At 45.2% G+C, this 13157-nt stretch overlaps 1 protein-coding gene across 1 annotated transcript in view; it reads left to right on the plus strand.

Moving 5' to 3' along the window:
* Nucleotides 1–13157, plus strand: part of WSCD2 (WSC domain sialate O sulfotransferase 2) — a 1087922-nt gene that overhangs the window by 835581 nt on the left and 239184 nt on the right. The gene's annotated exons all lie outside the window — the stretch shown is intronic.

Below are 13157 nucleotides of genomic sequence, written 5' to 3' on the forward strand. Positions count from 1 at the left end.
AATTACCGAATTCTTATTTTACCGATTCGGTAAAATAATGTCCCCTACATACCGGTCACCCTTTTACCGATCGGTAACGGCCGAAAATACCGATTTTCGGCTGTTACCGACCGACCTACATCGGGCCCTTAGAGCTGCATTTTTCTTCAAAGCAAAACAAGGTCCATTTACTCTGGAAACAAAGGGGCAGATTGAAAAATGTCTTCATGGGTCACTTCCAGCATGGGAATAGTCACAGATTTTCTCATGAGGGCCAGGTGGCAGTGTCGTTTTCAGTGGAGCTGTAGGGTAATGGGGTTCTCCACAGGAAAACCTATTTTCTCCTTAAAGATACAAATTGCGAAAAATAGAAGCATTGTCTGGACTCGAGGGAATACATTCAGACATTCTCAATTGCTCACTCTCTGTAATTACACTTGCAGAACTGATTTTTGCATACACATAAAAGGAAACTCACAACATCTTGACTAGAGAACTCCTAGAATCATGTGGCTTTCATATTTTTCCAGAAGTGCTATTTGCACCCTTTGTGAATTCATAAAATGTGATAATATTCACTCATTCGAGACAGTAAACAGCGGTGTAGAGTTACCTTCTTTTCACAATAATTGGGTGCATCTTGCTTATATTGAGAAGACTGCTGAGGATGGTTGTGATGGGAAAATGAGATGTGGCAAGGCAGGTGTTTCATGGCTGGGCATCAAGGAAACTGGAAAGTCAAAGAGGTCTCAGGAAAGTATCCTCTAGGACATGGATACCCTCAAACATTTCCCCAGGGGCCAAACATTTTGGTCTGCGATATGACTGAGGGCCACATTAATGCCAACAGGGAGGCAGTCAGTGGGCAGAGGGTTACGGGGGGAGTTGGCTGTAAGTGGGTTTCGGGGAAGCAAACCAATACATGAGGCAATGTGTACAGTATTTATGCAGCACACAAATAGCAATGAAGTAAAAATGCAAGAAAAATCCTATACAAAATTAAAAAAATGAGTAGATGTTATTAAATGATTTGACACCAAAATGACAAAAATCCAATTAGTAGAACCGTAGTCCTATGCCGACGACACCCAGCTCATCCTCTCCCTCACCAAGGACCCCTCACCACCAGACTCAACTTCCAGGAAGGAATGAAGGACGTTGCATCCTGGATGAGCAGCAGCTGCCTGAACCTCAACTCGGAGAAGACAGAGATCCTCGTCCTCAGACCCTCCCCCTCTGCATGGGAAAACACCTGGTGGCCCTCTGCCCTTGGCAGCCCCCCCACCCCCACAGACCACGCTGGTAGCCCTCTGCCCTTGGCAGTCCCCCCACCCCCACAGACCACGCCCAAAACCTCTGCATCATTCTAGACTCCTCCCTCTCCATGACCCGACAGGTCTGCACCGTCGCCTCCACATGCTCTTTAACACCCTCTGCATCCTCCGAAAGACCTTCAAATGGATCTCCACAGAATCAAGAAAGACCGTCACCCATGCACTCATAACCAGCAGACTGGACTACAGAAAGGCCCTCTACACCGGGATCAACAAGCCTCTGCTCCGCAAACTCCAGACCATACAGAACACTGCAGCCAGACTAGTCCTCAGCATCACTCGACACAAACACATCTCCCAACACCTGCGTAACCTCCACTGGCTCCCCATTGGGAAGAGAGTAACATTTAAGATACTCACCCACGCCTACAAATGCCTCAAAAACACCGAACCCCAATATCTCATTGACAGAATCTCCTTCCACGTACCCAAGAGGAACCTCTGATCCACCAACTTCGCCCTCGCCGAACCTCCGCTCATCCGCAGAGGAAGAACCAGTGGAAGAATCTTCTCCCACATCGCGGCCAAGACTTGGAACGAGCTCCTGCTTGACATCAGACATGCCCCACCCTGCACATCTTTAGGAAGACCCTCAAGACCTGGCTCTTCGACTGACCAGAGCTGCCCCCAGCACATTGGGACCCTCATGGATGAGTAGCATGCTTAAAACTGATTATAGTTATGGGTTTTCTAAAGTTTAAGGTAAAAACTAGCACTTAAAATATCAAAACTTCAACCGGAGCGGGAGCCAGATACAAAAAGTGGATTGGCCCTGGTCAGTGCTTACCTTTGGACTTAAAAGAAATTTCAAAGAAAATTGTTCTGAGATGGTAAAGTTCAGTGGGGCATGGCTGCAGGCGATGACTGAGGATGGTGCCTCATCGTCGAGGGCAGGTTGGATGAATTTGTTGTGAAGATTTCTTTGTTTGAATTAAGTCACTTCGTTGGCGCGACAATCACCAGCCGGATGAGGCTGGAGACTGTAGCTGATGAAAGTTCCACCAGACCAGATGCCCCTTTGGCAAAAGACTGCTGAACAGGATTTACAGCTGCGGAGAAGAATGCAATAGGAGTTGATGTGAAGTCAGGTTGACCAGTGATGCACCTTGGGTATAAAGACAAGCAGGTTGATCCCTAAATTTTCGTAGTCCCAAGTTTTTGATTTTGGCTACCTCGACACCTTCATCACCACCACCAAGGGTCTAACACTGAGGGCTTGGGACTCACTCAGGCTGGGCCCAGCTTCTTGGTTCAAAATGGTTAGAGTATTTTCTGTCCCTGAGACTCTGGCAGAAGACCAGCCAGCTAGCCCTTGGAGTCACTCTGGTAGTTCTGGGGTCAGCAGTAGAACAGGGCTCAAACAGCAGGGCAGGCCTCTAAGGGTTCACAGCAGCCTTCAGGCAGCTAAGCATTGCTTTCAGGTGCAGCAACACAGTCCTTTGAAGTACAGAGCAGGCCAGTGTACCAGGCAGTTCTCTGAGAGTCCTTCAGCAGATCCAGAAAGTGAACTGAAGAGTGTATCTGAGGGTCCTATTTTTATACTTGGGGCCAGATGTAGGTAAATCCGATTTACCGACTTTTAAATACCGAGTCATACCGATTCGGTATTTAAAAGTCGGTAAATTGGAAGGAGGCAGATGTAGGTAAAAAATTACCGAATCTGTGAGAGTCGGTATTTACCGATTCGGTAAATACCGATTCTGTATTTTCCATTGATTCCTATGGGCCTTGAAGCCCATAGGAATCAATGTGAAATACAGATTCGGTATTTACAGAATCAGTAAATACCGAATCCTGCAAGGGTGCAGGGGGTGTCACTTTGACACCCTCTAGCACCCCAATTCTGGACTTGTGTGCAATGTGGCACACAGACATGCCCTAAGGGCATGTCTGTGTGTCACATTGCACAGCTGTGCATGCACAGATGTGTATGCACACCTGAATTTGGTATTTTACCACCCAATAGGATTGGGTGGTAAAATACCGATTTTTTAGGGCCTGTGGCACTCTTAGCAGTGCCACCTACATGTGGTTTTTCCCAATCGGTAAATATACCGATTCGGTATTTTACCGATTCTGTAAATTTACAGATTCGGTAACTTTACAGAATCGGTAAAATATAGGCCCCCTACATCTGGAAACCCTAATACCGGTCGGTAACGGCCGAATTCGGCCGTTACCGACCGGTATTAGGGCTCCTACATCTGGCCCTTGGTGCCTTCTTTGAAGTAGGAGAAGGTTCTAGAGAATTCCCTTTGAAGTTCTTGAAGTTTCAGCTCCAAGCTGCCTGCATGAACAATGCAGGGGCGACAAGTCCTATTTGTGATAGCAGAGCACAGCCTATTCAGTTGCAAGTGGGGCTGTGCCCAACTCGCCCACCCCACATCCTGTCCCATTCAGGCACACCTAATCCATCTATTGTGTGGCTGTCTGGGAAAAATAAACATAGTCTACTGGCAATTACACACAGTCATATTACTCAGGAACAGGCTACAGTTACCAAATGGCTAGGGCAGGGTAGGGCAGAAAAATGCCAACTTTCTAAAGTGGCATTTTTAAAATTGTAACTTAAAATCCAATTTACCATGAAAGAAAACTTGTTTAATACAATTCCTCAGATACTAAACATGAAATCTTTACCTTGTCTCAAATCAAAAGTCAGCACTTATTTTGGGCCCGATTCCGATCGGTAAAATTACCATCCGTACGAATCACATCCGGAGCCGTCTCCGTATGACTCGTACACCCGCCGTACGACCCGACGAGTACGATCCAGACCGGGGAATCAGGACGCGAGTCGTACGGTCCAAGTCAGGTAAGGGCGATTCGTACGGAAAAGCGCACGATCACATACACACCGTATGGCGCGTACTCCCCGTGATCGCAGGGGTACGGCGCGTACCCCTGCGATCATGGGGGGTACGCGCCGTACACCCAGCATACATGGGGTATGCGCCGTACACCCTGCGTGCATGGAGTACGGTGCGTACCCCATGTACGCTGGGTATACGGCGCGTACCCCCCATGATCATAGGGGTACGCGCCGTACCCCTGCGATCACGGGGGGTATGTGCCGTACACAGGGGGGCTGTACAGTACCTGTTTTGGGGGGAACTCTGCTTTTACGACTGTTTTCAGCTCCCGTAGAAAAAGGGTTGTAGGGTGCGTACCCGACACGTATCGTACTTGCTGGGTCGTATAAACCAGCCACGAAACGTACAGATGTCGCGTACAGCAGGTTCTGAGTGAGACTCGTACGGGGATTCGATTTGTATGGTCTCTGTACAATTCATACGGAGTCCAGCTCCTGGTGCGAATCGTACTTCGTCGTACGTACTGGGGATGTTGCAGGGTACGATTCGTACGGGAAAAACGCTACGAACGGCTATTCAGAGCGCTTTTTGCCGGATCGGAATCGGCCTCTAAATGTAATAAGGCAACCTAATTTTATCCTATGGGAGAGGTAGGCCTGACAATAGTGATCAACTATTTGAAGTGTTTTTCACTACCAGGGCATGAAAAACTTAAAAGTACATGCCCAAGCTCTTAATTACAATGCACCTTACCCATGGGCTAACTAGGACCTAACTCAGGGGTGACTTATATGCAATACAAAGGGAGTTTAATGCTTGGCGAGGGGTTATGATGCCAGTCGAATTGGCAGTTTAAAAATGCTTTTAGGCTGTAATGGCAGATCTGGAGCATGTTTTAAGGGGCTACTTAAGTGGGTGGCATAACAAATGATGGCAGGCCCATTAGTAGCATTTAATTTACAGGCTCTGGGTATACTGTACACTAATCCACATGAGACTTATAAGTAAATTAAATATGACCATCGTATGTAAGCCAATTTTACCATGTTTTAAGGAGAGAGCACAAGCATTTTAGCACTGATTAGGTAAAGTGCACAGCGTTCTAAGACCAACATAAACAAATTCAACAAAAATTGGAGGAGTTTGATGTAATGTGATGTGACGTGGATTTGTGGAGCACATCTTGTCACCTGTCAATCAATCAATCACGTTTGTTAAGTGCTACTATGCAGCTTGTGCAACAGATGTGTGGAGATGCCATAACAGAGGGTGTTGCTGTAACCCAGTCTGCTTGTCATAGTGGCCTGGCTGATGGTCTCAGATAGGAGCCATTTGATGAATTTCTCTGAGCATGCTGAATATGTGAAAACAGGCGGAGGTGACTGCATTGAGCTGATGTCTCATGGTGAGTTTGGTGTCCAAGATAATACCCAGGATTTTGGCATGGTTGGAGGGTGTTGAGGTGGGCCTAGTTTTGTCAGCCACCAGGTGGAGTCCCAGGGTGAGCTCTTGTTGCCGAATATCAGAACTTACATCTTGTCAGTGTTGAGTCTGAGGCAGTTATCCATCCAGTTGGCCACATTAGTCTAGCATGTTTTGAAGTTACTTTTGGTGGAGTTTGTGTCTTCTGAGAGGGAAAGGTTGAGTTGGGTGTCATTGGAGTAGAAGATGATGTTGAGTCTGTGGGTTAGAATGATGCTCACAAGAGGTGTCATATACATATTATAGAGAGAGGGGCTGAGTGAAGAGCCTTGCAATACTCCACATATGATGTCCTTGGGTTCTGAGGTGAATGGAGAGGGTTTGACTCGCTGCGTTCTTCCAGTCAGGAAGAAGGACATCGACTTGACAGCTGGTCCTTGGATTCCGGTTTAATGGAGCCTGGAGACGAGTGGGAGGCAATGTTGAAATGAGGGGAAAGGTCCAGGAGGATGAGTGCAGCAGTCTGGCCTAGGTCTAGTATGGTGCGAATGTTGTCTGCAGTTGCAATGAGGGCCGTCTTGGTGCTATGGTTGCTGTGGAAGTGTAATTGCGAGCTGTCCAAGAGTTCGAAGTGTTCAAGGTAATGGCAGAGATGATGATTGATTGCCTTTATTGTGACATAGGCTGGGTAGGGGAGTAGGAAGATTGGTCGGTAGTTGCTGGGAATTTCAGGGTCTGAGGATGGTTTCTTAAGGAGTGTTGTGACTTATAACTGGTACCAGGCGACAGGGAAAAAGGCTTTAGTGATAGAGTTGTTGATGACAGTTTTGAGTGTGTGCTTATGGTGGGTCTCCCTAGGTTGAAGAAGGGGTGAGGAATGGGTCCGTGGAGCTCCAAAGGGGATGGATGCCGTTATAGGCACTGGGTCTTTGTTGGTCAGTGTTTGGTCATGGTCGAGAGCAGTGTCCTTAGTGGTGCAGGTCGGAGGTCAGAGGGGGGAAGGTAGGGTGTGGTTGAGGGTCACATTTCTTGTAGATTGTAGACATAACATTGTGGAAGAAGTCAAATAGTTGGTTGCAGAGTTTTTTTGAAAGGGTGATGGAGTTGGAGGTGGCTGCAGGATGGGTAAATTTCTTAATGACGGTGAATAGTTCTTCGGATTTGTTATTGGTAATTTTCTGGGTAAGAACCTTTTACTTGGTTTCTTTCAGTTCGTGGTGGTAACTCCTTATTGAGGGTTTGAAGACATTCCTGAAGGAGGCAAATATTTTGAGGGTGACTTTGCAGTGAGGACCAAGTCCACCAGCACTGTTTAAAACCTTCTCCTGCAATTTAGGTATTAAATATAATGTTGTTCATATACAGAAGGGACCCTAACAACTGACTTGCCATTAGTCCACTATTGGCAATGTTGTCAGATAGTGGGGGAAGAAGGAATATTTCTAAATTTGTTTGAAAACTATAATAAAAAAAGATGAATGTTCTGATATAATATGAAGTACAAAGGTGAAACGTTTTTGCATGTTAATAAAATATTTTTCTTTGTATTTGAAGAGACTTTATCATATTTTTACAAATTTGCTGAAGGATCTCGTTTAAATGAAAGTGGTGAAGGACAAACAACGTACTTCTTTTCTTTACCTTTTATTAACCTTTCAATAAATTATTTCCGTTTATTTAGCATCTTTTTATTGTTAGGGTGAGTTGAGCAAACAGCAGCATAGTGCTGCTATTGACCAGGGTGCCAAAAGTAAAGGTCAGGAGCGCTGCATGCAGCCCCCGGGCTGTACTTTGAGTATCAAAGCTATAAGGGATGTGCTACTCAGGTTGCTTTCAGGAAAATGACTACAGTAGGCTTTGCTTATCAGAAAAGAGAGAAATGTGGTGTATGCCCCACGCAGCATATTTCAGATCAACAGTAATGTGAGAGAGAATGATGGAGCCTGGGTTGGATTAGAAAATAAAGGTCTCAGTTTGGTTGGAGTAATCTCTCTGTAGTGAAAAAGAGAAATGCTTAATGCATGTGGTGAAGAAAATGCTCATGGGTCGATTGACAAAAAAAATTCGAAATCAGCAGGTTTACCCCCCTTATTTGGACTAGATGTAACTCTTTTTTTTACTTCTGAAACAAATATGGTACTACCCCTGCAAAGATTCACATAGGTAAGCCTTTATCCATCAGCAACTGTACATTGTGTATACTTAAGATTGTAATAATAGCTATAAAAATGTCATTATTACATTATTTTTTCTATATGCAGCACACAGAGAATGTTTTCCAATGAAGAAACCCATTCGTCTACACCAGGGGCCCCCTCTGGCACTGTACACGGGTGGGCATGAGAGCTCCTGGCTGGGTCAGAGCTCTATGCACTTTGCAGGGGGGCTCCCGCAAGTTTCAGTATGCCCTTGCACTACACCCCTTCCAATATTTATGTTTTTCCCTGCACTCCTGCCCCTTCCAATTTTGGTTGTTTTTCTTCCCTGGACAGTGATTTTTCCTGTCCTCGACTGAAGTATATAGGCTGGGAAAAAGCCATGCATTACCTATACACTTCAAGGTTTGTTATTGTTCAGAAATTTAGCAAACCATTCTCTCCTTGAAATGCACAATCCTAATCCTTGGCACTCAATTTACTCCCACAGAATATTGAACCTTGCTGGTGTAATATTACATGCTTGTGAATAACTGAATATATGACAATACATTCCAATTCATTTTCACATGTTAATGTGTGCGCCTATGTTGACCTTAGGTGTGCAGAAGACTATTTGTGAAGGTGTCATTCAGTGTATCGATGGTTGGCTAGTACGCTACACCTTCTTTACCACAGTCAAACCTCCAAGGTTTGTTGAAGCATCCTTAATGATTCTATGAGACCACGAATGATGTTACATCCCCTTGAGCACAGAATCATTACATACAAATATGTCTTGAAATCAGTAATCCAGCCTAGGCTTCAATACCGTCTACTAGGCAGGCCATGCACGTCTGTGTATGTAGACACTAGAGGCGAGAACAATAATTTGCTTAGATTATATGTGTATCTTCCAAGAGAATAACCCTTCACCTGCTGCCTTAAATCCACAATAGGAATTCGTTGACAAAAACTGCACATGTGCAAACTCGGTATGTAAATGCACAGGTTTTTTAAAAGGTAGAGTATGTTTTCCAGGTTTTTGTGCGTGCTATTTTTAAGGTTAAATCCTGTAATCGTTGATTCAAATTTTCATTCAACAAATGAGGTCGATCCAAGATTGATAAAGAGTATAACATTTTTATTGGTGCAAAATTGAACGAAGAGAGCCGACACGTGTTTTGCCCTCTTTGGCGAATTGCGCCAGGGCTTTCTCAGGCTAAATTCAGTTTCTCAGTAATAATCAATTGGATTCTCAAAAATACATCATGATCGATATATACAAATTCCTTAAAAATTTCAATTTGGAGTTGAATCTCCCGCCAGGTCTACACGTTAGGAATTGAAATTTTCAAGGAATTTGTCTTTGTATATATCAATCATGATGTATTTTTAAGAATCCAATTGATTATTACTGAGAAACTGAATTTAGCCTTGAGAAAGCCCTGGCGCAATTCGCCAAAGAGGGCGAAACACTTGTCGGCTGTCTTCATTCAATTTTGTACCAATAAAAATGTTATACTCTTTCTAAACCTTGGATCGACCTCATTTGTTGAATGAAAATTTGAATCAACGATTACAGGATTTAACCTTAAAAATAGCACGCACAAAAACCTGGAAAACATACTCTACCTTTTAAAAAACTGTTCTTTTCTAAAACTCTTAAAGGTCCAGAGTTTTTGAGTATGTTTCCTCCACAAAAACCTCTGTGAAAACAGATATAGTCCTGGAATCATTGGACCTTCAATGCTCAGTCGTTGTAAATGCACAGGTGACTCATGAACTGTGATATGGAAGAACAGAAAGGTCAATATTCAATATTTACTGATTTATAATTGTAAATAAGGCTTATGTAAGAATTTGTACCGTTGATGCTTGCACTTTTCAATAAAAAGAGTAATTTGCAAAGCTTTTTACGAATTTTTCACAGAGGTAGGGTTGCAGCAGCACTGCATGCGTCGACAACATGCAATTAGTAGCTTCCATAGTGAGAAAGAGAGGAGAAAACACAAAATATCATTATTTCCTTAGTTTGAATGACTGTTAAAGTAATTACTCTAAACAGAACTGGTTCAACAATGTATTGTTTGCATATTTTATAGAGCAGCTTATTCAACCACCTTCATAATCGCCTGGTCAGGAGGAGTAGGAAAAAGCGTGGTCCTGTTGGTTAATAATTAATTCTGACCTGAAAATCGTTATACCTTTGTGGAAATGGGTCACTTGCTAAATTGGCGCCATGTTGAGGTGTTGTTCCGGTCTCTTATAATGACAATTACATTGTAAAGAGATTGCCTCAGATTTAAGAATATACCGAGCATTCCTATCTAGTAAAATGCTTGTTTTAATTATCCTGGATGAGCAGCAGCTGCCTGAACCTCAACTCGGAGAAGACAGAGATCCTCGTCCTCAGACCCTCCCCCTCTGCATGGGAAAACACCTGGTGGCCCTCTGCCCTTGGCAGCCCCCCCACCCCCACAGACCACGCTGGTAGCCCTCTGCCCTTGGCAGTCCCCCCACCCCCCACAGACCACGCCCAAAACCTCTGCATCATTCTAGACTCCTCCCTCTCCATGACCCGACAGGTCTGCACCGTCGCCTCCACATGCTCTTTAACACCCTCTGCATCCTCCGAAAGACCTTCAAATGGATCTCCACAGAATCAAGAAAGACCGTCACCCATGCACTCATAACCAGCAGACTGGACTACAGAAAGGCCCTCTACACCGGGATCAACAAGCCTCTGCTCCGCAAACTCCAGACCATACAGAACACTGCAGCCAGACTAGTCCTCAGCATCACTCGACACAAACACATCTCCCAACACCTGTGTAACCTCCACTGGCTCCCCATTGGGAAGAGAGTAACATTTAAGATACTCACCCACGCCTACAAATGCCTCAAAAACACCGAACCCCAATATCTCATTGACAGAATCTCCTTCCACGTACCCAAGAGGAACCTCTGATCCACCAACTTCGCCCTCGCCGAACCTCCGCTCATCCGCAGAGGAAGAACCAGTGGAAGAATCTTCTCCCACATCGCGGCCAAGACTTGGAACGAGCTCCTGCTTGACATCAGACATGCCCCACCCTGCACATCTTTAGGAAGACCCTCAAGACCTGGCTCTTCGACTGACCAGAGCTGCCCCCAGCACATTGGGACCCTCATGGATGAGTAGCATGCTTAAAACTGATTATAGTTATGGATTTTCTAAAGTTTAAGGTAAAAACTAGCACTTAAAATATCAAAACTTCAACCGGAGCGGGAGCCAGATACAAAAAGTGGATTGGCCCTGGTCAGTGCTTACCTTTGGACTTAAAAGAAATTTCAAAGAAAATTGTTCTGAGATGGTAAAGTTCAGTGGGGCATGGCTGCAGGCGATGACTGAGGATGGTGCCTCATCGTCGAGGGCAGGTTGGATGAATTTGTTGTGAAGATTTCTTTGTTTGAATTAAGTCACTTCGTTGGCGCGACAATCACCAGCCGGATGAGGCTGGAGACTGTAGCTGATGAAAGTTCCACCAGACCAGATGCCCCTTTGGCAAAAGACTGCTGAACAGGATTTACAGCTGCGGAGAAGAATGCAATAGGAGTTGATGTGAAGTCAGGTTGACCAGTGATGCACCTTGGGTATAAAGACAAGCAGGTTGATCCCTAAATTTTCGTAGTCCCAAGTTTTTGATTTTGGCTACCTCGACACCTTCATCACCACCACCAAGGGTCTAACACTGAGGGCTTGGGACTCACTCAGGCTGGGCCCAGCTTCTTGGTTCAAAATGGTTAGAGTATTTTCTGTCCCTGAGACTCTGGCAGAAGACCAGCCAGCTAGCCCTTGGAGTCACTCTGGTAGTTCTGGGGTCAGCAGTAGAACAGGGCTCAAACAGCAGGGCAGGCCTCTAAGGGTTCACAGCAGCCTTCAGGCAGCTAAGCATTGCTTTCAGGTGCAGCAACACAGTCCTTTGAAGTACAGAGCAGGCCAGTGTACCAGGCAGTTCTCTGAGAGTCCTTCAGCAGATCCAGAAAGTGAACTGAAGAGTGTATCTGAGGGTCCTATTTTTATACTTGGGGCCAGATGTAGGTAAATCCGATTTACCGACTTTTAAATACCGAGTCATACCGATTCGGTATTTAAAAGTCGGTAAATTGGAAGGAGGCAGATGTAGGTAAAAAATTACCGAATCTGTGAGAGTCGGTATTTACCGATTCGGTAAATACCGATTCTGTATTTTCCATTGATTCCTATGGGCCTTGAAGCCCATAGGAATCAATGTGAAATACAGATTCGGTATTTACAGAATCAGTAAATACCGAATCCTGCAAGGGTGCAGGGGGTGTCACTTTGACACCCTCTAGCACCCCAATTCTGGACTTGTGTGCAATGTGGCACACAGACATGCCCTAAGGGCATCCTGTGTGTCACATTGCACAGCTGTGCATGCACAGATGTGTATGCACACCTGAATTTGGTATTTTACCACCCAATAGGATTGGGTGGTAAAATACCGATTTTTTAGGGCCTGTGGCACTCTTAGCAGTGCCACCTACATGTGGTTTTTCCCAATCGGTAAATATACCGATTCGGTATTTTACCGATTCTGTAAATTTACAGATTCGGTAACTTTACAGAATCGGTAAAATATAGGCCCCCTACATCTGGAAACCCTAATACCGGTCGGTAACGGCCGAATTCGGCCGTTACCGACCGGTATTAGGGCTCCTACATCTGGCCCTTGGTGCCTTCTTTGAAGTAGGAGAAGGTTCTAGAGAATTCCCTTTGAAGTTCTTGAAGTTTCAGCTCCAAGCTGCCTGCATGAACAATGCAGGGGCGACAAGTCCTATTTGTGATAGCAGAGCACAGCCTATTCAGTTGCAAGTGGGGCTGTGCCCAACTCGCCCACCCCACATCCTGTCCCATTCAGGCACACCTAATCCATCTATTGTGTGGCTGTCTGGGAAAAATAAACATAGTCTACTGGCAATTACACACAGTCATATTACTCAGGAACAGGCTACAGTTACCAAATGGCTAGGGCAGGGTAGGGCAGAAAAATGCCAACTTTCTAAAGTGGCATTTTTAAAATTGTAACTTAAAATCCAATTTACCATGAAAGAAAACTTGTTTAATACAATTCCTCAGATACTAAACATGAAATCTTTACCTTGTCTCAAATCAAAAGTCAGCACTTATTTTGGGCCCGATTCCGATCGGTAAAATTACCATCCGTACGAATCACATCCGGAGCCGTCTCCGTATGACTCGTACACCCGCCGTACGACCCGACGAGTACGATCCAGACCGGGGAATCAGGACGCGAGTCGTACGGTCCAAGTCAGGTAAGGGCGATTCGTACGGAAAAGCGCACGATCACATACACACCGTATGGTGCGTACTCCCCGTGATCGCAGGGGTACGGCGCGTACCCCTGCGATCATGGGGGGTACGCGCCGTACACCCAGCATACATGGGG

The sequence above is a fragment of the Lissotriton vulgaris genome, chromosome 11, assembly GCF_964263255.1.
Source record: "Lissotriton vulgaris chromosome 11, aLisVul1.2, whole genome shotgun sequence".
NCBI classification, from domain to species: Eukaryota; Metazoa; Chordata; class Amphibia; order Caudata; family Salamandridae; genus Lissotriton; species Lissotriton vulgaris.